At 47.6% G+C, this 20,297-nt stretch overlaps 1 protein-coding gene across 1 annotated transcript in view; it reads right to left on the reverse strand.

The window, feature by feature from the left end:
- LOC149347939 (serine/threonine-protein kinase SBK1-like) overlaps nt 1-17,587 on the reverse strand; it is a 55,282-nt gene extending 37,695 nt beyond the window's left edge. Inside the window, exon 1 of the mRNA XM_089587781.1 lies at nt 17,203-17,587. The gene's annotated coding sequence lies outside the window, so the exon portion shown is untranslated. The remainder of the gene's footprint in view (nt 1-17,202) is intronic.
- Nucleotides 17,588-20,297: the final 2,710 nt, after the last annotated feature.

Raw genomic sequence — 20,297 nt, forward strand, 5'->3', positions numbered from 1 at the left:
TGACCACGTACAGCGGCGCGCCGTACGTGTTGACCTCGACCCTCCAAACCCGAAAGGAGTGGCCTATAGCTTGAGCTTGACATTTCCGGTTATACAGGGTGTTTCACCTAGGACTTTACGCCATTTTTTTTTTTAATTGCGAGGACGCTTTGACAACTAAAGTGTTGAGAGGCGAAAGCCGAGGCCACTATTCTGTGACGACTTCCGGTGGATGTGACGTCCCACTGTTCCCGTGGCTATATCGATACCCAAATTATACATCTTTCGGGGATCTTAAGTTTTAATTACGCTTAATTACACGTTTTTCCATCTAATTTGACACAAATCCGATGTTTTTCCCACCATTCTGTGAAAATTTTTCACTGTGCCGCGACGACTTCCGGTGGATGTGACGTCGCACCGTTCCGGTGGCTATATCGACTTCCGGGCTATTTCGACGCAATCTCGACATTTCTGCCTATAATTAATTAACTAACTAATCTTCTGACGTCAAAATTAGCTTCTCGGTTCATTTTTTCCTCTTCTATCTGAAGCAGCCATCGGTTTTCTTCTATCTTTTCTAGTTCCCGAGTTAAACGCGTGTGACACGCTCAGTTAACGGACGACAGTATGAGCCATTAAAGACAGCGCTTTTCTCGGCATACATTGACAGAGGTGTAGTACATCAGAATACAGCTAATAAGTACTAACTAGCAGGCTGGTTAACTAATATTGAATAATTAAATTTTTAACTAGTACCGTTGGGCTCCTTAATTATTGATTGGCGTGTAGCCAACCGTAAGTAACATCCATTTCAGGTTTTAGAATTTCGCAAACGCAGTTACTCTCGGCGCTGTGGCCCAACAAATTTTGGCTACATCGCGCCAAAATACGTGCGCTTTCGAGAAGCTTGCAGGCAAAGCAAGCTCTCCAGTGGACGTAACTCGCCGAAATAGCCAAAATTTGTTGGGCCACAGCGCCGAGAGTAACTGCGTTTGCGAAATTCTAAAACCTGAAATGAATGTTACTTACGGTGGGCTACACGCCTCTCAATAATTAAGGAGCCTAACTGTACTAGTTAAAAGTTTAATTATTCAATATTAGTTAACCAGCCTGCTAGTTAGCACTCCTTAGCTGTGTTGTAATGTACTTAACCGCTGGCACTGCTATGCCGAAAAAAGCACTATTCTAACTCAGGAAGCCTATTTTAAAAACTGTGCAAAGTTTTAGGTGACACACCCTGTATACTACAGCTGCTGCTTTAACATCGTTCGCAGGGGTACAGCTGAAAACTGCGAAAGTGGCTTTGGCGGAACGTTGCAAATCTGTTTACAAGCCCCACTAGAAACACGGATCGAAGACGCTAGACGGCGTGACCATCGCAATGCCGCACATGCGTTGCTATTGGCAAGGCCATCGCGCATGCGCACTGCACCAAGAACGTGTAGTGGACGCTGTGCAATCTGTTTTATTTCTGCAACAGAAAACAGCTTTGGGCTGGGACATTTTGCAACGCGTGCTGCCATAGTGAGACACCCAAGAGACCTCAATACAAATGGCTACGTCTGGTGTAAACGCGCTAAATTTTAGCGTGGTTCAATTTTTGTTTAAGAATCAGTCTGTACAGTGCACCGCTTTGCTCGAAAGTAACGCGGAGAAAGAGCTTTCAGCAAAGAAACGTCTCGTGTTATAACCGTGCAATGTGTTGTGCTCACCATCACGGTCACTTCATAACGTGTGCTGCTACTCCAGGCTCTATACACCAGGTGTTTCACGGAAGACTTTCATAAATTTTCAAAACTAGGCTCCTTGTGGAAAAATAAGGCTTTTGTGGCATAGTATTACCAATGCTGGTGGACACTCGGAAAACCGATGAATTGTCTTAAGCAGTAAGCTGGTTAAGAAATCTATGATAACTAACTTTTAACTTTCACAGATTTGAAACTGGCTGCAATTAGAGATTTATAGCCGGTCGTTAGTAGTAGCCATATCGGTTTTTAGAATTTCGAAAACGCGATTACCCTCTTCGCTGTGGCTCAACAAAATTTGGCCGCTTCGTGCTAATATACATGCGCTTTCGAAAGCAAGCAGGCAAAGCAAAACTTCCAGTGCATGTAACTAGTCGAAATAGCCAAATTTTGTCGAGCCATAGCGCCAAGGGTAATCGCCTTTTCGACATTCTAAAAGCTGATATGGCTATTAATAACGATTGGCTACCAATCTCTAATTGCAACTAGGCACCTCGCTCTCACTGCAAACGTACTATGAAACTCCGCTAAACCTGAGCTATGAACAAGCGAGCATAGTGGCTCTGGTTAATTATGCCCCAAATCTCCTACTTGTACGTGTCCCCGCCATTAAGTCCACAGCTACACTCCCTTCCGATCTGCACCTTGCCCTCTGATTCGCATAAACTGAGCTGCCAGCCCCTCAAAGAATGCTTACCTCCAGGAACAAGAAGAAACTGTATGAGCTGATGACGACGACTGATTTCTTTTAACGCGCTGGCATTACAAGCATCACCGCAAAGGAAGAGTGTCCGGTCTTAACGCATCTTCACCGCATAACTATAATTAAACGTTACTTTTTTTGTTTCCCCAAGCATTTTCCCAAGCATTTCAGCCCGGATAAGCCGCGCACCATTCGGGGAAGGGATGCATTCGCAAACCACCCTCGACACTGGCGCTCTATTTTTAATGCGTTCGACAGATCTCACTGGCGGCCGGTAGCGATGATGACTCACGCCGAGTCGCGTCCTTCGCGGGGCCACGCCCTCTCAAAGAAAGAAGGAAACGGAGAGAGAAGAAATCTACAGAGAGAATGTGAGAGAGAGAGAGCCCGAGTACTGACGGCGGCGTCGTCGAGCGTCCAAGGATTGAGACAAACGTCAGCGTCGCGTCGCGCACCGCGTGTCTTTCGGCGCTTCCTACCAGCACACACACACACACGCACACAGCTGCTTCACCCAGAGAAGCCCGAGGAGCTGCTGGTTCTGCGTGCTTTCGTCGGGAGGTGGATTGCTAAAAATACGCCAACTCCGGCCTCCGTTTTGGCACTGTCGCACCCCCACCACCACCTCCTCGTCCCCCTCCTCATCCCTTCTAGAAGAGTTCGCAAGCGTTCCTATCCCATCCTTCTCCTCATCCTCTTCTCTTTCTCTCTCTCTCGTTTCCTTTCTCGAACTGTATGTGTGTCTCCGTGTCTGTAGCTGCCTCGGCCGTCCCGGGACCCTGCAGCTGCCCTGGACAGCCCAGAACAGCAAACGGCAGGCAAACAGCCTCTCCCCTGCCCGATATACCACGGCCGGCTTCTCTACTTTTCGGCACGCGATGGTTATTTCGCAAAATGAACGATCGGGCGATTGCGCATGTGTTTCCTGAGGTGTTTGGCGCAGGTGTTGTTGTTGTCGGGACGCCCGTCGTCGGTGGTGTTCTGTCCGTTATGGTGGTTCAGGGCCCAGAACCAGGTGGGAAAGGGTTGAGGGGGGGACGTATGTGGCGGGTTAATTGCCAGCAGCTGAAAGGGTAAGGTAAAGTAAGATACAAGGAGAGAAAGAAGAAAGACAAAGAAACAAGAAGAAAGAGAGAGAGAGAGAACGAAAAAGAAAGAAAGGAAGAGAGAGGAAAAGAAAGAAGAGAGGGAAAGAGAAAGAGAGAGAGAGGAAGAGAAAGAGAAAGAAAGAGAGGGAAAGAGGAAGAAGAAAACAGAAAGAGAGAAAGAAAGAAAGAAAGAAAGAAAGAAACAAAGAAAGAAGGAAACAAAGAAAAGAAGAAACAAAGAAAGAATGAAAGAGAGGAAGAAAGAAAGAGAGAAGAAGATGAAGGAAAAAGAGAGAAAGAAGGAAAGAGAAGGAAGGAAAGAGAGAAAGAGGTGTTCTAAACAGATTATAGAGAATACCCTAAAGCAAGCACAGATTAAAGGCTGGAGTACGGTGCCGTGGGTGGAGGACAACAGCCACACTGCCCGCGGTAACAAAACAACAGTCCAGTCTGCCAATCGATAATAATACAAATTATTTACTGCTATTTTGTTCCTTTCCGGGGTGCAAAACGAAGCATGCCGAGGCGTGTCTAGCTAAGAGACTGACCTTGTGTACCAGACAATTCAGGACAAAAGCACTTTTGAACGGGAAACAGTTTATGAGCACAATTTTTTTTCATATATTGTGGGATTTCAGTATAGCAATCAACGTATCCGCAGTTCTCCCGTCGGCAAGCTTGAATTTTTTTCGCTATTCACGTTTTTGCTACGTCAAAATCGGTCCCCATTGCTTTCCCTATGGAAGTCTTAACTGCTGGATGCGAGCGATGGAAGAACTACAAAAGAAAGATTTTGCTACATATCAGAAGAACGGACAATTAAACTTCAATATTTCTGTACCAGTAAGTACCTTAATGTTTGCCAATATTCAAAATTTTTGTCCAAAAATGCACAAGGTAAGAACTTTATGCCCCGACTGGAACGTTTTAGAATAACGGCTTTGTTGTTACAACGTGAAGCATGCGCAGTCTGATTTCTCTTTCTGCATCTCATCATCATCATCATCATCAGCCTGACTACGCCCACTGCAGGGCAAAGGCCTCTCCCATGTCTCTCCATAGTCATAGGTCTACATAGTCAGTGCAAGTTTATAGGCTTAGCCCAACGAGAAATATAGGGAAAGATATCCATCAAAATTCAACACGGCAGGTACAGAAAATTCGCAGGAAGCTAGAAAAAAGGGGAAAATAATGACGGAGAAAATTTTGCTTGCCAGTATAATAGCCTGCGATCCATACCTCGAACATAAACCTTGTACCACGATGACGAGAAAAGATGATGGCCGTCTCCCCATCTATCGAACGCGTTGGAAACAAGCCGACGGACAAGGCGTGTCAGCTTGGGCTGTTGCTGGGAGCGAAGACAAGCGTACCCTCTTTCGCTGGGGTCGCGGAGACGGCCAGACAAAAAAAAAATACAAAATAAAAGAGACCACATAAAAGCGGATCACGTGAAGACGGCGGCTCTGCCTAGAAACCGTTCATCCTGTCAAAAAGACAACGCGTATTCTTGAAAGAAAACCCCAAGGATAGAGGGTAAAGCGAGAAAGGTTCCGGAAAGTGAAAAGGCTTTTGTCGTCTTAGGAGAAATAATGAAGCAAAAAAGAAAAATGAGCTGCTGACGCGCGTGTCACCCGACGTCTTCCTCGCCTTGACCTTTCGGTGTCTCTGACGGCTTCTTTGCATTTGTGTATGGAAAGCACGCTACGCAGTCCGGTGTGACAGGGAACGCCCATGAGGCGCTCAGGAATACACTCTGAACTCAAATACGACTATATGAGAGTAAAAAAGGGAGTAAACTGTACTCTAGTGCACACCTTTGATTAAAGGGTGTGAGAACAGCTTGCTGCCTTTTTAGTCCTTTCTATGAATAGTGTATGTAGGGTTGCCCGGATATTCGAACCAAGCGTGGAATACTGAATCGATAATTACGCTGCGTCCAATACTACTGGTTCGATTTGAAGAGTAATAATGTCGGGTATCTTCAAATGTTTATGACTCGGAAGGCGTGGGAGTGCTGGAAAATATACCGTCGTTCCTGAAGAAACTCAAGATGCGGAACGTGACAACACCGGGGAAAATCCATATTCAGAACGAGGCGTGAGGGATTTGTGGGGATATAATCGTGACGTGAGATGCATTCGTGATACGCTTGTATAGCATACAGGGAATACTGATTTTTACGACGGTGCATTCCGAAAATGCTGCACACCGTGACTTTGTTTTCTTTTTCATGTCTACAGCGAGAGCTGTTAATCGTTCATTCCTGGGTTTAGCGTCGTAATCATCGGAGTAACCGGTGGGTGTGTTGCCATGGCAACCACTCTGAGGGTGATTGCCGTGGAAGGAGGGGGTGTAGCGAGAGATGATGAATCTCCAACCGGCGGATAGTGGAGGGTATGGTGAGAGCGCAAGAAGGCGCAATCGTGGGTGGTCTTCACGGGAACCAACCGAAGGGTAGTTACCCTAGAAGAAGGAGGGTTGACGTGGAAGGAGAAGGGTATGGCGAGTGCGTAGGACGGTGGAGCCGGAAGGTAGGTATTGTGGAATGAGAAGGACGGTTACCGGAAATTGATTACTGAAGGGCGGTTTGGTTTGGTTTATTGGTTTGTTAGGGTTTAACGTCCCAAAGCGATAGTGTCCTCGGCTTTCGCCTCTCAACACTTTAGTTGTCAAAGTGTCCCCGCAATTTCTCATACTTCTACGCACCCTGTTCTTTAAAACACTGCAACAAACATTTTCCGTGGGTTTAAGTTTACTTCGCAATACAGGTTGTCATTGTACCGGTTAGAATGCCGTTATCTAGAAAGATCATTGCCATATTTGTTAGAATAGCGTTATCTGAAAAGATCATTGCTGTATTAGTTAGAATAGCGCTATCTGGAAAGATTGAAAGATTATTGCCATATTAGTAGACCGCGTATTTGCTTCGTAAAACCCGGAAAGGTTAAAACGGCGCAAAAGACAAGGACGTAGGCAACGAGGAACACACAAAACACTACGCGTGTTTTGTGTGTTCCTCGTTGCCGATATGTCCTTGTCTTTTGCGCAGTTTTAACCTTTCCGGGACTATGAACGAACTGGCCCGCAAGAACGTCCTACTAGAGCCTCGTAAAAGAGCGGCAGGCTATAAGGAGGCGCTTCCATATTGGCTGCCGCCATGGCTTGCGAGAAGGACGAAAGGGTGTGCATGAGTGTGCAGCCCCCCCCTCTAGTGTCAGGATATTAACTCTACGCGGGAGAGACAAGAAGGCGGAAGAGGGTGAGAGGTGAATAAAATGAATCCCAGAGGGCGCTCCTAAAGGATTCCTTGGAGGAGAACACGACGGCTTGCAAATAAATACGAATTCCAAACGGAAGAAAAATAAAGTAAGATAACCGTGAAGCAGGCGGTGCGGACTTAAAAAAATGCTCATTGGCAAAAGGAAATGCTGTACACGAATTAACGGCTAAAATTTTTTCGCCAGTTCTAAAGGAAGCGCTTTACTTCTCGAAGCTAGGACAGGGCGCTGGAGGACGAATTACAATCGGTAAATAATTGACACCACGGATGACATCTGCTGTTTGGATGCATGCAAAACACAAAAACAATAGAATATTCTTATCCAGGGCGAGGCCCTCCTCAGTTCCTCCTCAGGCCCTCTCAGTTCACAAGGCCACCGTAGAGATCCGAGATGCTCGGAGGTTTAGGAACAGCCAGCGTATGCTCAAGTTTCAAAAAGTAGAAGCAGGTAAGAGCCGGCTATAGTATACTTTGGTTTGATGGGGCTCAACGTCCCAAAGCGACTCAGGCTATGAGGGACGCCGTAGTGGAGGGCTCCGGATACTTTCGACCAGCTGAAGTTTTTTAACGTGCATTAACGTAGCACAGTAGTGGAGAAGGTCAAGAAAGTAGCTTAAAGATAGGAAGAAGAGAAATTATAGTTCACTGCAAGATATTTAGGAGGTTAGGATTAAATAGCTTAGAGAGATTTGTCACCACCCCTAAACAAAGGGGCTGCTATAAGCATCGATTATCGATCGAGCATGCTTTTACGCTTGCGCTTTATTTTGTGAGTGGTATGACAAAGCTGGCTGCATTAATAAGAGAAATTTCGTGCTCCCGCAAGCTTAGTTTAGACTAAGCTGTTTGTCGTTCACTAATTGGACTTTTCAGTTCAGACACATCTCAGTGTTATATACTAAGCTGGATCTACAAACGCTCGCAGCGCTTTCGACAAACTATAAAATTGTTGCTGCTGTTGTTACCTATAAACTTAAAAATAAAAAGAAGAAATAAGAAAGCGCTGCCTCGCGTGTCAGTCGTGTTTTGTTTCTTTATGTATCACCACCGACTTTTGCTATAACCATTAGCGATTACAAGAGAAAAACTCTTAAAAGTTGTTTCGATAAGCAAGGACAAAATTCGAAACATAGTACATGCTTATCCCCTAATACATTCACAAACTGGCAGAAAGATAGAACGAAGCGAATTTTGAAACAATTAAGAAACAGCTCAGTGGCAAATGCTGGGGAACAGAATTACACCGACGAAAAAAAGGAACCAGAACTGCCGGACGTTAGATGATGTAAATGCCACTAATAGTAGCAAAGCCAATGCAGGAAGCAGGAAGAATAGGCGACGTCATCAACACCTGCGCCCACATCAACGTTGCCGCTTCTTACGTAAAACGAAAGCAACTGTGATCCACCACTGCCGGGCACAGATACTCATTTAAGATTTTAAAGTTTCTTATAACAGTTCCGCAATCACCCTTTCGCAAGCAAAACGCTCTTCCTGGAAACTCCCGAAAAGATAGCAAGCAAGCCAGGTCGTTGCGTTAAAGCTGAAGTTAAAAAGGATCAGCATTATGTACAGAACGAAGCCCCCCCCCCCCCCCCTCACACGTCCCCTCATTTCTCGCTAAGAAAACATAATCTTTGCGAAATTACCACGCTAAAGCACTACACAGGTGTTCTTAAACAAGTGAACAACGGGGAATTAACAAGCGTGAACAAAACTAAAGCACTGGCACGTAGACGATGTTGGAGGTTGAAGCATGAGCTAATGTTTACAGAGCAAACATCGTTTCCCAGAAGAACAAACCATGCTCGCGCGGATTACCTTGCTCGCAGAGTTCGCAAGGACCTTCTGGGCTCGTTCTAATCGATGAATTCGCCCGAAAATCTACTGATTCCGTGAAAGTGTCGGGGTGGGCCTTACTCTCAGAAATGCGTGTTTGCATTAGGTTGTCTTTACCCTGCGAGATTAAAGGACAAAAATAGACCAGGCACGGCACCATCAAAGAAATACGTTCAGCCCAGCCTATACTGATGTGTCCACTATGTGTGAACGTAGCCACGAAGGTACAATACCTAGTTAGCTTTTTTTTATTGCATTTTAAAACCCGCTTCACAGAAACTTTGCGATTTGTACTTGTACTGTAGCTTGGAAGCATAATTGTACTGGCAAGAAACGTTGAAATCTGCTTTGTAAGTGGTTACTTACAGTTGGAAAACTTTGACGAGCCAATGCGTTCTGCAGCAGGCAGGTTCATCGAGATCGAACCAGATTGTAGTGGCTCAGGGGTTATGGCGCTCGGCTGCTGACCCGAAAGACGCGGGTTCGATCCCGGCCGCGACTGTCGAATTCCGGTGGAGGCGAAATTCTAGAGGCCCGTGTACTGTGCGATGTCAGCGCACGTTAAAGAACCCCCAGGTGATCAAAATTTCCGGAGCCCTTCACTACGGCGTCCCTCATAGCCCGAGTCGCTTCGGGACGTTAAACCCTCATAAACCAAATCAGTTTTTAATGCAAACGGTCAAAAAGTTGAGCAAGTTGGTATGGAACGTTGGGGAACCTTGAGGAACGCTCATTGGGTAGTGGAAGCGCTGTGTCAAGCCCTTTGTGTCGTTAATTGCTACATATAAGTAATTACTCCCTTATTACAAATCTACTCTACCTTGGGGGATTCCCATAAACATCTGACGTACATAAAAAGGGCTTCCGAATTACCGGCTGAGCCAGGGGCAGGGACGCGACTTCGGAGCCCGTGTCCCTGGTATCGGCGGAGAACGTTTGCACGCGCCGAGAATGGTGGCTAGGTCTTTCCGTGCTCGCCGCATTGTTGGGGCAATGCCATCCGCGGGCATTTGCCGGGGGAGGCGGCGAGAGGTCTACTCTGCTGTGCTCGTTTCGCTGCCCGGAAATACAAGTACAGCGGCAGGGAGCAGGATTTTCCCTTGCACCAGCCGCGGAAGGTAATGAGAGCTTGCGGCCACAACCACTCGCAACGCTGTCTAGATCGCGCTCTTACCGGCTCCGCAGAGATCCGCGTAGCCGTCTATAGGTATAGGTATAGGGATAGGTATAGGTATAGGTATGGGTATGGGTATGGGTATGGGTATGGGTATGGGTATGGGTATGGGTATGGGTATGGGTATAGGTATAGCACTCCCGTCGCTACGAGCTTATCTCCAAGGAGGTTGTGCTTACGTCTCGCCCAGGCGGTCCTGTCCTAACGCATGATGTTGGTCATGGGCGTCCAGAGGTGGAGGCAAGGAATTTCGGATATTTTTTATCGAATTTCGGATATTTCTTATACACTAGTAGAAAGCAACTACACAGCTTGATTAGCACGCTTAGGTGACTGTAGGTTTTCGCATTTTGATTATTAGCCCCGCCGCGGTGGCTCAGTGGTTACGGCGCTCGGCTGCTCACCCGAAAGACGCAGGTTCGATCCCGGCCTCGGCGGCCGAATATCGATGGAGGCGAAATTCTAGAGGCCCGTGTGCTGTGCGACGTCAGTGCACGTTAAAGAACCCCAGGTGGTCGAAATTTCTGGAGTCCTTCGCTATGGCATCTCTCAAATCCTGAGTCGCTTTTAAAGGGACACTGAGGAGAAATTGAAGTTGGCTTGTATCGACAGAATACCAGCTCCTGATTACAAAAACGCCACTCATACTGACAACAAAGCTCTTGTAACGTAGAAAAGAGCAAGAACCAAAATACAGGTATCGCCGCCACAGGCCAAACTCGCAAGTACAAGCGTCATGACGTCATATAACAAAACAGTGTTGCTAGAACCAATGGTTCTTACAACGCTAGGACACGAGAAGCACAAATCACTGAGGCGCAGCCAATGCATGCGCAAATCTCCTTGACGTCGCCAGATGGCGCCACGTGCCGGGCAGCTACGCGCTCGCCTGAAGCATCGGGACCAATCAGCGCCTGCTCGCCGGCGTTAGGCGGGCTCCCGGTATTCCGCTAGCGGTACCAAGGTACACGGTATGCTAAAGGTGTCTATTTGCGAGAACTTCGTTGACGACTTCGAGAACGAGATCCATCGTAACGCTCGCAAAACGCCGGTGCAAACGTAAGCGAAGCGACTGTAGCGACGGCCGCAATAGCCGATAGATGCCTTCAACGTGCGGCCGGCGGTAGCTTTCTTTTCGGCTGCTGCTAGGCCGCACTGCTGGCCGCCAGAAATCACGGAGTCTGCATCACGTCATGTTACGTCATGTTTCACGTCACTTAGTCCTCTGTCGTCATAGCCGAATCCCAAGTTTGAATCACAGCGGCGGGAAAAACCTTTTCAACTTCGAATCCAAATTTCTTAGAAGTAAATGCATTTTTCGCTGCCGGCCAAGTGGCAACAAAGCCATGACATGCCGAACTATCGGATTTTGCTATAAAAAATATATTAATAGTGCTCTCCTCAGTATCCCTTTAAAGCTCCGTAAACCAACCAATAAACCAGCATTTTGCTTATTAAGTTTAATGCTATGTTCATTAACAAAATCCAATGTATGTTCTCCAAGCACAGCACTAATCTGCTTTTTCTAATTTTTGTTTCATGTGCGTAGTTTTGAGCGCCAATAGTGCCCTTTTGGTGCTAACCTACAGTCTCCCCCATCCCCGGCCATCTACGGACGCCCTCTACTAGGGATAATATTTGTGATCGTTAATGATAATGGTAGTGGTGGTGGCGCCCCTGTCGACGATGATAATAGTGTAACTATCTTATGGAAACACTGCTATAAATATGAGCACACTATATAGGGACTGACCCAGGACGTTCAGCAACCGTCCAGGTCGGCAGTAGAACGTTCCTGCGGGTTAGTTGGTTCATTTCAGTAAAACGTAGGAATGTAAGAAAGGACATTAGACACAGAAGCGAAAACGACACCATGGCCGCAGATTTCCAACAATTAGACAGGTCGGCATCAGCGGTGGTCCTAGGCGTTGAAAACGACTCGGACAAGTCGTCGTAATTCTTTCCTCGCGTGGTAGATATCGCTTTGCGCTGCGCACTGGCTATATACATTTGGTTTCAGAAGTTCCGCATTCCCCACCTCACACAGGGTAGGGAGTGTCTGTAGTACCTAGAGGGTAGGTGGTGCCTGTAGTACCTAGAGGGTAAAGGGTAGGGGGTGCCTGTAGTACCTAGAGGGTAGAGGGTACAAGGTACTTGTAGTACTTAGAGGGTAGAGGGTAGGGGGTGCCTGTAGTACCTAGAGGGTAGAGGGTGCCTGTAGGGGGTGCCTGTGGGACAAAGGGGGTGCCTGTGGGACAAAGAGGGTGCCTGTGGGACAAAGAGGGTGCCTGTAGTAGTGTAATCGTATTTCCTTTTTCGCACGGGAAAAAAAAAGTTACGTCGACCGCGCGCACGGAGCACAGTTTCATTACCGCAACCACCGGACATTCTGGCTAGCTGGCCACCCTGATTAGTTCCCGAACCAGTGCATGGTAATGTAAGAACGAACCGTATTTGGTGGTATTTTACGTCGCGTTTAGTTGGGATACGTATTCACGCATGTGATACATTTAAGTCTGATTTTGTTACCACAGCACACGTCACAAGCAAGAACCTGGCTGAAAAATAGTAAAAAATTAGACTGAGACACGTAAGAATTAGAGCTCCCTAACTGCCACTTGGATGCAATAGACGCTTGTTGAAGAGGCGGAAACACGCTTACTGGTGACGCTTCATTGTCTCGCCTGTTTTCTGGCAGGATCACCTCTAGTTTTCAACCTGTCCTCATTCCTGGTTTTTTTACTGCGCCTTCTCCCATAACGTGGAATAGAGGCCAGGGGCGTGTTGCTCCAGCCGACCTCTCTCCATTTCAACAAATATTTCTCTGGTAGGGGGTGCCTGTAGTACCTAGAAGGTAGGGGGTGCCTGTAGTACCTAGAGGGCAGGGGGTGCAGGGGGTGAACTGTTGTATGCGTTTCTTTCTGTGTCCTGTCTAAGTTGTTGCGCATTTCACTTATATACTATTTCTCTGCCTATCGCCTATACGCAAAGATCGGTAGCAAAATGCAGCCAGCACTCCTCTAGTCCACTGTGAGCTTTTCAGAAACCTACCCTTTGGTTTGGGTGACCGTGTACAGACACATGTATTTGACGGCTATCTCTGCCGCTGCTAAATCCCTGCGCCTTTTGCTGCTCATCGCAGAGGTTGTGAAGTCAAGCAGTGCTGACTTTCAGTGGCGGAGAGCTGAATGGATGGTTTTCCACGTTTTGCGTCGATCTCCACAATAAGCTCATCATCACCATCAGCGTGACTACGTCCACTGCAGGGCAAATTGGCCTCTCCCATGTCTCTCCAGTTAACCCTGTCATTTGCCAGTTCCGCCAACCGTATCCCCGCAGACTTCTTAATCTCATCCGCCCACCTAACTTTCTGCCGCCCCCTGCTACGCTTGCCTTCTCTTGGAATCCACTCCGCTACCCTTAAGGACCAGCGGTTATCTTGCCTTCGCATTACATGCCCTGCCCAAGCCCATTTCTTCCTCTTGATTTCGACTGGGATGTCATTAACCCGCGTTAGTTTCCTCACCCACTCTGCCCTCTTCCGATCTCTTAACGTTACACATGTCATTTTCCTTTCCATAGCCCGCTGTATTGTCCTCAAATTAAGTTGAATCCTTTTCATTAGTCTCCATGTTTCTGCTCCAAACATGAGCAATGGTAAGACGCAATTGTTGTATACTTTTCTCTTAGGGCATACTGGTAAATTGCCATTCATGGTCCTGACATTGCCTGCTAAATTCGCTCCACCCCATTCTTACCCTTCTAGTTAATTTACTCTTGTGGCTGGAGTGTCGAAATTAGAGCCCGCATACACCGCTTCCATGTCTACAATGTCTTGCAGCCTGCCTATGGGTCCAATTCAAATAAATTCTGGACTAAAAAGGAATGATAAAACAAGCGCCACCACAGATATCTTCTTGCAATCGGCTGAGTAATTACTCGATGGGATCCACCTGAGCAGGGCTTATAGTTTGTCCTATTCTCGTAGAATTTTTTCTTTCCTCCTTGCCTGTATAACTGTGCTTGGTTGTGTGGGAATGAGTTGCTATCCCTCTCACTGAAAATAGCCTACCTGGGGATTTCCTGATCGTACTGGACCACAATTACAATCCGTTTGTTGGCTTGGGGATGTATAAATATTTATGAATTAGAAAGGTACAAAAGAAAGAGAGGGAAAGAAAGAGAGAAGAGAGGAAGAGAAAGAGAGGAAGAGAGAAGAGAAAAGAAAGACAGGAAGAGAGAAGAGAAAAGAAAGACAGAAGAGAAAAGAAAGACAGAAGAGAAAAGAAAGACAGAAGAGAAAAGAAAGACAGAAGAGAAAAGAAAGAAAGAAAGAAAGAAAGAAAGAAAGAAAGAAAGAAAGAAAGAAAGAAAGAAAGAAAGAAAGAAAGAAAGAAAGAAAGAAAGAAAGAAAGAAAGAAAGAAAGAAAGAAAGAAAGAAAGAAAGAAAGAAAGAAAGAAAGAAAGAAAGAAAGAAAGAATGCAATCTTCTCAAGACCGCTTCACACAGGACGGGCTCTTTCACGTTCATGGCAAAATGTCCAGACTAGATCTAAAGCATTGTTAGAGCACGCTAATTATTTCTCTATCACGCTGTAATCACGTAATCAGAAACTGCTTGCTAATGCTCTCACCATCGACCACTGCGCGCCATAGGAAAACACAGCTAAAACGAGGTCCTCGACCAGGGCAATGCGCAATCAGTTCCGAAAGGATCACAAGTGAGCCGCGTGTTTTGTGTGACGAAAGCGCACGACCCATCTATTCTCGTGCTTTTGCGCAACCCAGAACCTGCCCCGCGTTTTTTTTTTTGTGTTACATTTTAGCCCCTTGTTTAATATCGCTTACTTCATCACAATATTTACGACGCGTCGATGCAACCGGGGTTTTGAAACGCAACAATCGACCTTTTCTGAACTTACTGGAATTATATGCGATTGTGCAATAGTGCAAACAAAAATAAATAAAGCGAAGTTGGAAATCCTACGTTATCTATTATCTTCTGTTCAAAAATTCGAGCTATTTGTTCATTTTACTCGCTATTTTTAAATTATCTATCCCCATTTCTCAAGGATTCCAACTTATTTATTTCACTCTGTCGTAATTTTCAAATAATTACACCGCCACGGTGGCTCAGTGGTTATGGTGCTCGGCTGCTGACCCGAAAGACGCAAGTTGGATCCCGGCCGCAGTGGTAGAATTTCGATGGAGGCGAAATTCTAGTTGCCCGCGGTGAACTGTGCGATGTCAGTGAATGTTAAAGAACGCCAGGTTGTCGAAATTTCCGGAGCCCTTCACTATGGCGTCCCTCATAGCCTGAGTCGCTTTGGGACGTTAAACTCCCCATGAACCAACGAATTTTCAATTATTTTTTTTTCCTATCTGGTTTGAGGTATTAACTAGCAATGCTTCTGTCTAGTGCTGTCTTTGAACAAAACCAACATGCTTGCAGACGTTTGCACTGTGTAGTCCAGCCAGCCAGCGAGCTACTCGACTCTAACGTCAAAGCAGCATATGCGTACCGAGCGACTTTCTGTAACCAGCCCATCGCGTTCCGTACGTATGATCGTTTTGGGATCAGGCGCCTACATAGCTACTGTCTCTCACGCTATCGTGATTGGTCAGTGAGTCTATCGATCACAGACCGGATTTAAGTGTGAAGGTTATCGACAGTATAACCGCTACCTTTCAAGCACCACACGCGTATATATGGTCATCGTTTCCACGCTTCTTGTGACTGAGTACATGAAATAACAAAAACATTACATGAAATGAAAAAAGTCTAACCTGTTAACGAGTGTTCTGAAAGAGTTTGCTAATGTTTCTCAGACTAGTGAACTGCTGCAAGTTTGATTTCAAACCGCTATCAGTTGTGACCGCGTAAACTCGTGTTAAGCAAAGGACCGAAGAAAGTCAATGAATCTATCCCCTGCGTCAACAAATGAATCAAGGCTGACATTACCACCCGTTTAATTCGGATGTTAATTTTCTTCAGTAGACATGCCATGTCAACTGCCCGCTTCACTGATCTGATTCTGTGTGAGGGGGGTATTGTGTGAGGGGGTATACAGATAGGGGTAATGGACTTATTCTTTATCAAGAATAAGTCCATTGGCTGTACGGGAGATCTTCAAGAATTTGATACGACCAAGAACCACGATATACGATTGCAGATGAGGAAGCAGCATCACGCTTCTAAAATAGAGGCTGAGCTGGCTCCAGTTCTTTTGAGCACATGAAGAAACTTCGTGAGTTCTGTTCTACTCGGAGTTGGAGCAAATCAAATTTCGCGTGATTATCACTGACATATTGATACGCCATCTTGTCATCTTCTCAAACACGATTCGTCAACACCCCATCCGCATTTCGTCACGTTCCTCCGACGGGGAGCCAGACCTGAGTGTTGGAGTGGTTCCAACTCCACTCTGGCATCGGCTCAGCTAAGACGGCAACACGTCATACGCAACGAATCCGTCACACAGGGTCGTCGGGAGAAGAATTATGTCATGGAGATCTTTTATGCTCTGTTGTTGATTATGTTTCCAATACACGAAGCGAAAGCAAAACAAGATGTGGCAGATTTGTTCACCATTAACTCGCTGTTTTGTCATCATTCCCATTTTCGAGCAGAAAGCTCAACAGCAGACATGACACGGTGAGGTGATGGTTACTACAGCGATTTCTTTTTATCTCCTAAGTATACATGACTGTAAAAGTCATCGTCGGAAATATTTATGGTCAGTAACACTGTGAAACTAACCATAAGCCTGATTTTGTCGGAAATATTGTTGCAGAAAAACTACAACTTCTGCAAAAGCAACTTTTACTTAACCTCTTTTATGGTGTTCTTGTTGCTTTCATTTTTACCTTCGGTGCTCTAATTTTTATAGTGCTCATTTCTGTGAATACGGTTACCAGTACCAGTATACAGTTTCCTGTCAACTTTAATGCTGGCCTATCTCAACTCTAACCAGTCTGAGATTATAATTGAAGGAAAGGACGTTTTCCTCATGTGAAACCTTATTACAAAATGGCATGTTATACCATATCCCCTCATAATTACAACAATGTGGCATACGTCTAAATTTCTTTAACCCCTTCTCTGTGCGTGCTTATAGAGAGTGTTTATAGAGAACTGGACACTTCACATGATCTGACACCTGGAATAAAAACCGCTTTAACGGACGTCCACCGTGCCTCAGCACTCAGGTATTCTTGAATCTGCGCAGTCTAAAGCTGTTCAACTTGCTAGATCCAAACAGGTGAATTTGTTAAATGCATCACGTTGGACCCTCACAATTGTTCAACGCTTGCAGTCGTTTTTCTGCCCTTCACCCGACAGGCGTCGTGCACCGCACGACACGCATTACAGCTAAAGCAGTGCTCACCTGTCTGTGACGCAGCAGTATCCGACAACACCGTCAAGAAGAAGCCGCACTCCGATGCGTCAGAATCCGACCCGCCCGGGCGCCCGCACCATCAACGGCCTGGACTCCAGCGCAGTTTGACCTTTAGCGTGCGCGCTCACCGCCCGCTCGTCCCAACACGTCCTTTTTCTTTGCCTCTTCCCGCGCTGCAGCGGCGGTCTTTTTCACCGAGCAGACGCTTCTTCGCCGCGTTGCACCGATCCTGTCGCGGACGCCACTGCCGTCGCCGTAGCCATCATCATCATCATCCCCGTCGTCATCGCGTCTCCTCTAAACACGTCTGCTGCCAGCGCCGGCCGGACGACTGATGCTCAACGCTCGACGGCGCCGCAACATGGACGAACGAAGGTGCGCGCTCTCTCTCTCAGCCACGGAGAGACTGCGCGCCGAGAGAGAGAGTGGCGGCGGAGAGCGGTGCCAGCCAGCCAGCCAGCCCTGCGAAACCCGAAAATGCCACCGGGTTGACAGCGCTCTCACTGTGCAGCGGTGGAGGAGGGTAACTGGAGCGGGAGAGGGAGTGCCTGCGCCGGCAGGGCGGCAGCTAAAAACAAGCGCTCCGGAGGATGCAACAGAGGGCGGGAGACGGGAAGCGAGGATGGGGTGAAAGGAGGACGAAGAGAGAGCGGATGGTGGTGACGTCAACGGCGACGAAGCCGTGACGTAGTGAATGACGTTGCCGCGGTGACGTCAGAGGCCGCGTCACGAGGAGTGCGTGCCTTCTTCCCGCTGCCGTTTTCTCCTCCCGAACGGGAGAAAACCGGGAGCTAATGGGTCGGGTAAAAAAGGAAATCGAGACGGCGTACTCACGGATCGCGCAGCTCAGGAGCTTTGCGCAAAACGTGACAGCGCAGCATCGACAGCAGATGTCGCTCCGTGTGTGCGGCGGCCGAGCTATAGCGGTGACACGACGCAGTGACGTGTCGTGTACAGCCCAGTCATAAACTTTGTATTTTTGCGTCCAAAAGCCTGCGAACAAGGAAAAAATTACCGACGATTACGTTACTTCCTAATGCGAAATTTGAGCGCAGCAAATAAGCTGTTTCACCTTTTTGATAGATTGAGGCAAAGAAATCGAGCAACACATGTATGCGCTATCACAGAATTTTTTTTTTTTCACACGTATTCGCAATTTCGGCTCGGGCGGTGCACATATACAGATCCGCCGCCACCGATCTGGCTCTCTGATTGCCACCGCACAGGGGTTGCATTGGAGGAGGAGCGAAGAAAGGAATTAAGTTCGAGCCGGCGCTTTGACAACCGGAGACTCGCAGGAAGAGGGGGGCGGCGTGTACACCCAGCGGCAAACGATGGGGGCAGAAGCGCGCGCAGCAAGCGGACAACACGATAAAGGGAGGAGGGAAGAGATAGCAGCGACTGACTGATGCCGCTGACGCCGATAGCGCTGGGGGGATGAAAGGGGGGCGGAGCTGGTTACGAGGCCGACGCCGACGACGACGCGAAACCCAGGAACGGACGCCAAAGAGCTGCGCTCTAAAATACCAGCAGCAGACAATGACACAGGAAATCGCAGCCCAGTTTTAAGTGGCTCATGCGAAGTCAGAAGCGAAGGAACACACGTCCCTCGTGTCAAGCGAACCCATGACTCGGCAAGTGATGTGCGGTGCTCGATCAATATGCAGAGCGTTCACGTTAACTTGAGACACGGAGTGAAATAGTTTTAGCATAGCTAAGGCGTACTCCTGTGCCCGTATAGCTGACTTTGAAAAGCCTGCTGCAGACGCGCAGTAAGAGATACACACACCATCTGGCTGAGGTGGTGCCACAGCGCACGCGCAGCAGGCATCCCATAATCAGCTCTGCGTAAATTGGTTAATTGGTTAATTGGTGTTTAACGTCCCAAAGCGACTCAGGCTATGAGAGACGCCGCAGCGGAGGGCTGCGGAAATTTCGACCACCTGGGGTTCTTTAACGTGCACTGACATCGCACCGTACGTGGGCCTCCCGAATTTCACCATGATCGAAATTCAGCCGCCGCGGTCGGGATCGAACCCGCGTCTTTCGGGTCAGCAGCCGAGCGCCGTAACCACTGAGCCACCCCGGCGGGGCTGCTTTGCGTAAACTTTAGTACGCTGCCGCTATGCTAAAATACTCCAGGCACGCATATGTCACTGTGCGTGAGTAGCAGCCATCCGGTATACTAGTATATGCCTGCGCTAGTTAACCTCCGCAATGCAACAACCATAATATTAAAACTTCTCGTCAACGAAAATGGCTGCGGTGTTCCCGGGTTCGAACCCAGCCGCGGCGGCCGCGTTTCGGTGGAGCCGTAACGCTAAGGCGCCCGTGTGCTGTGCGATATCAGTGCACTTTAAACACCATCAGGGGGCCGAAATCACTCCGGAGCCCTCCACTACGGCACCTCTTTCTTTCTTCTTTCATTCCCTCCTTTATCACTTCTATTACAGCGCAGTTCAGGTGTCCACCGAGATGTGAGACAGTTAATGCGCCTTTAATATCCTCAAAACCAATTTTCAAGCCGCGCGTATGCATCAGTCGGTCGAATTTCGATGGCGGTTCCGTAGTGGTTGTCTCCGGAAGAATTTCGACCACCTGGGGCTCTTTAACGTGCGCTGACAAACGCACAGCACACGGGCGCCTCTTGCGTTCCGCCTCCATCTAAACGCGGGCGCTGCGGTCGGGTTCGAACCCGGGTACTCCTGCGAGCGCCCTAACCACTGAGCCCCCGAGGCGGGTTTTCATTTTCAAATTCTAGAGGCCCGTGTACTGTGCGATCTCAGTGCACGTTAAAGATGTTGTTGTTGTTGTGACTGAGAGAAGGATGAAAAGGAAATTGCACGGGCATGCCTACTGGCTCGAGCCAAGCCACCACCGCTGCCACGGGCAGATAGAGGAGAGTTAAAAGATCAGAGGAAAAGGAAAAAGGAAAGAAAAGACGCGCGTCGCAGCAACAACTATGTCCGCCGGAGCGGACACTGCTGAAAAAACAGGTAAGCGGCCGAAGCTGCTGCTCGCCGAAGCGAGGACAGATACCGCCAAAGGAAAAAGCACTCCTACCTTCTTCCCTTCCCTTACGG

Source organism: Amblyomma mixtum, chromosome 4 (assembly GCF_055824585.1).
Source record: "Amblyomma mixtum isolate Tamu chromosome 4, ASM5582458v1, whole genome shotgun sequence".
Taxonomy (NCBI): domain Eukaryota; kingdom Metazoa; phylum Arthropoda; class Arachnida; order Ixodida; family Ixodidae; genus Amblyomma; species Amblyomma mixtum.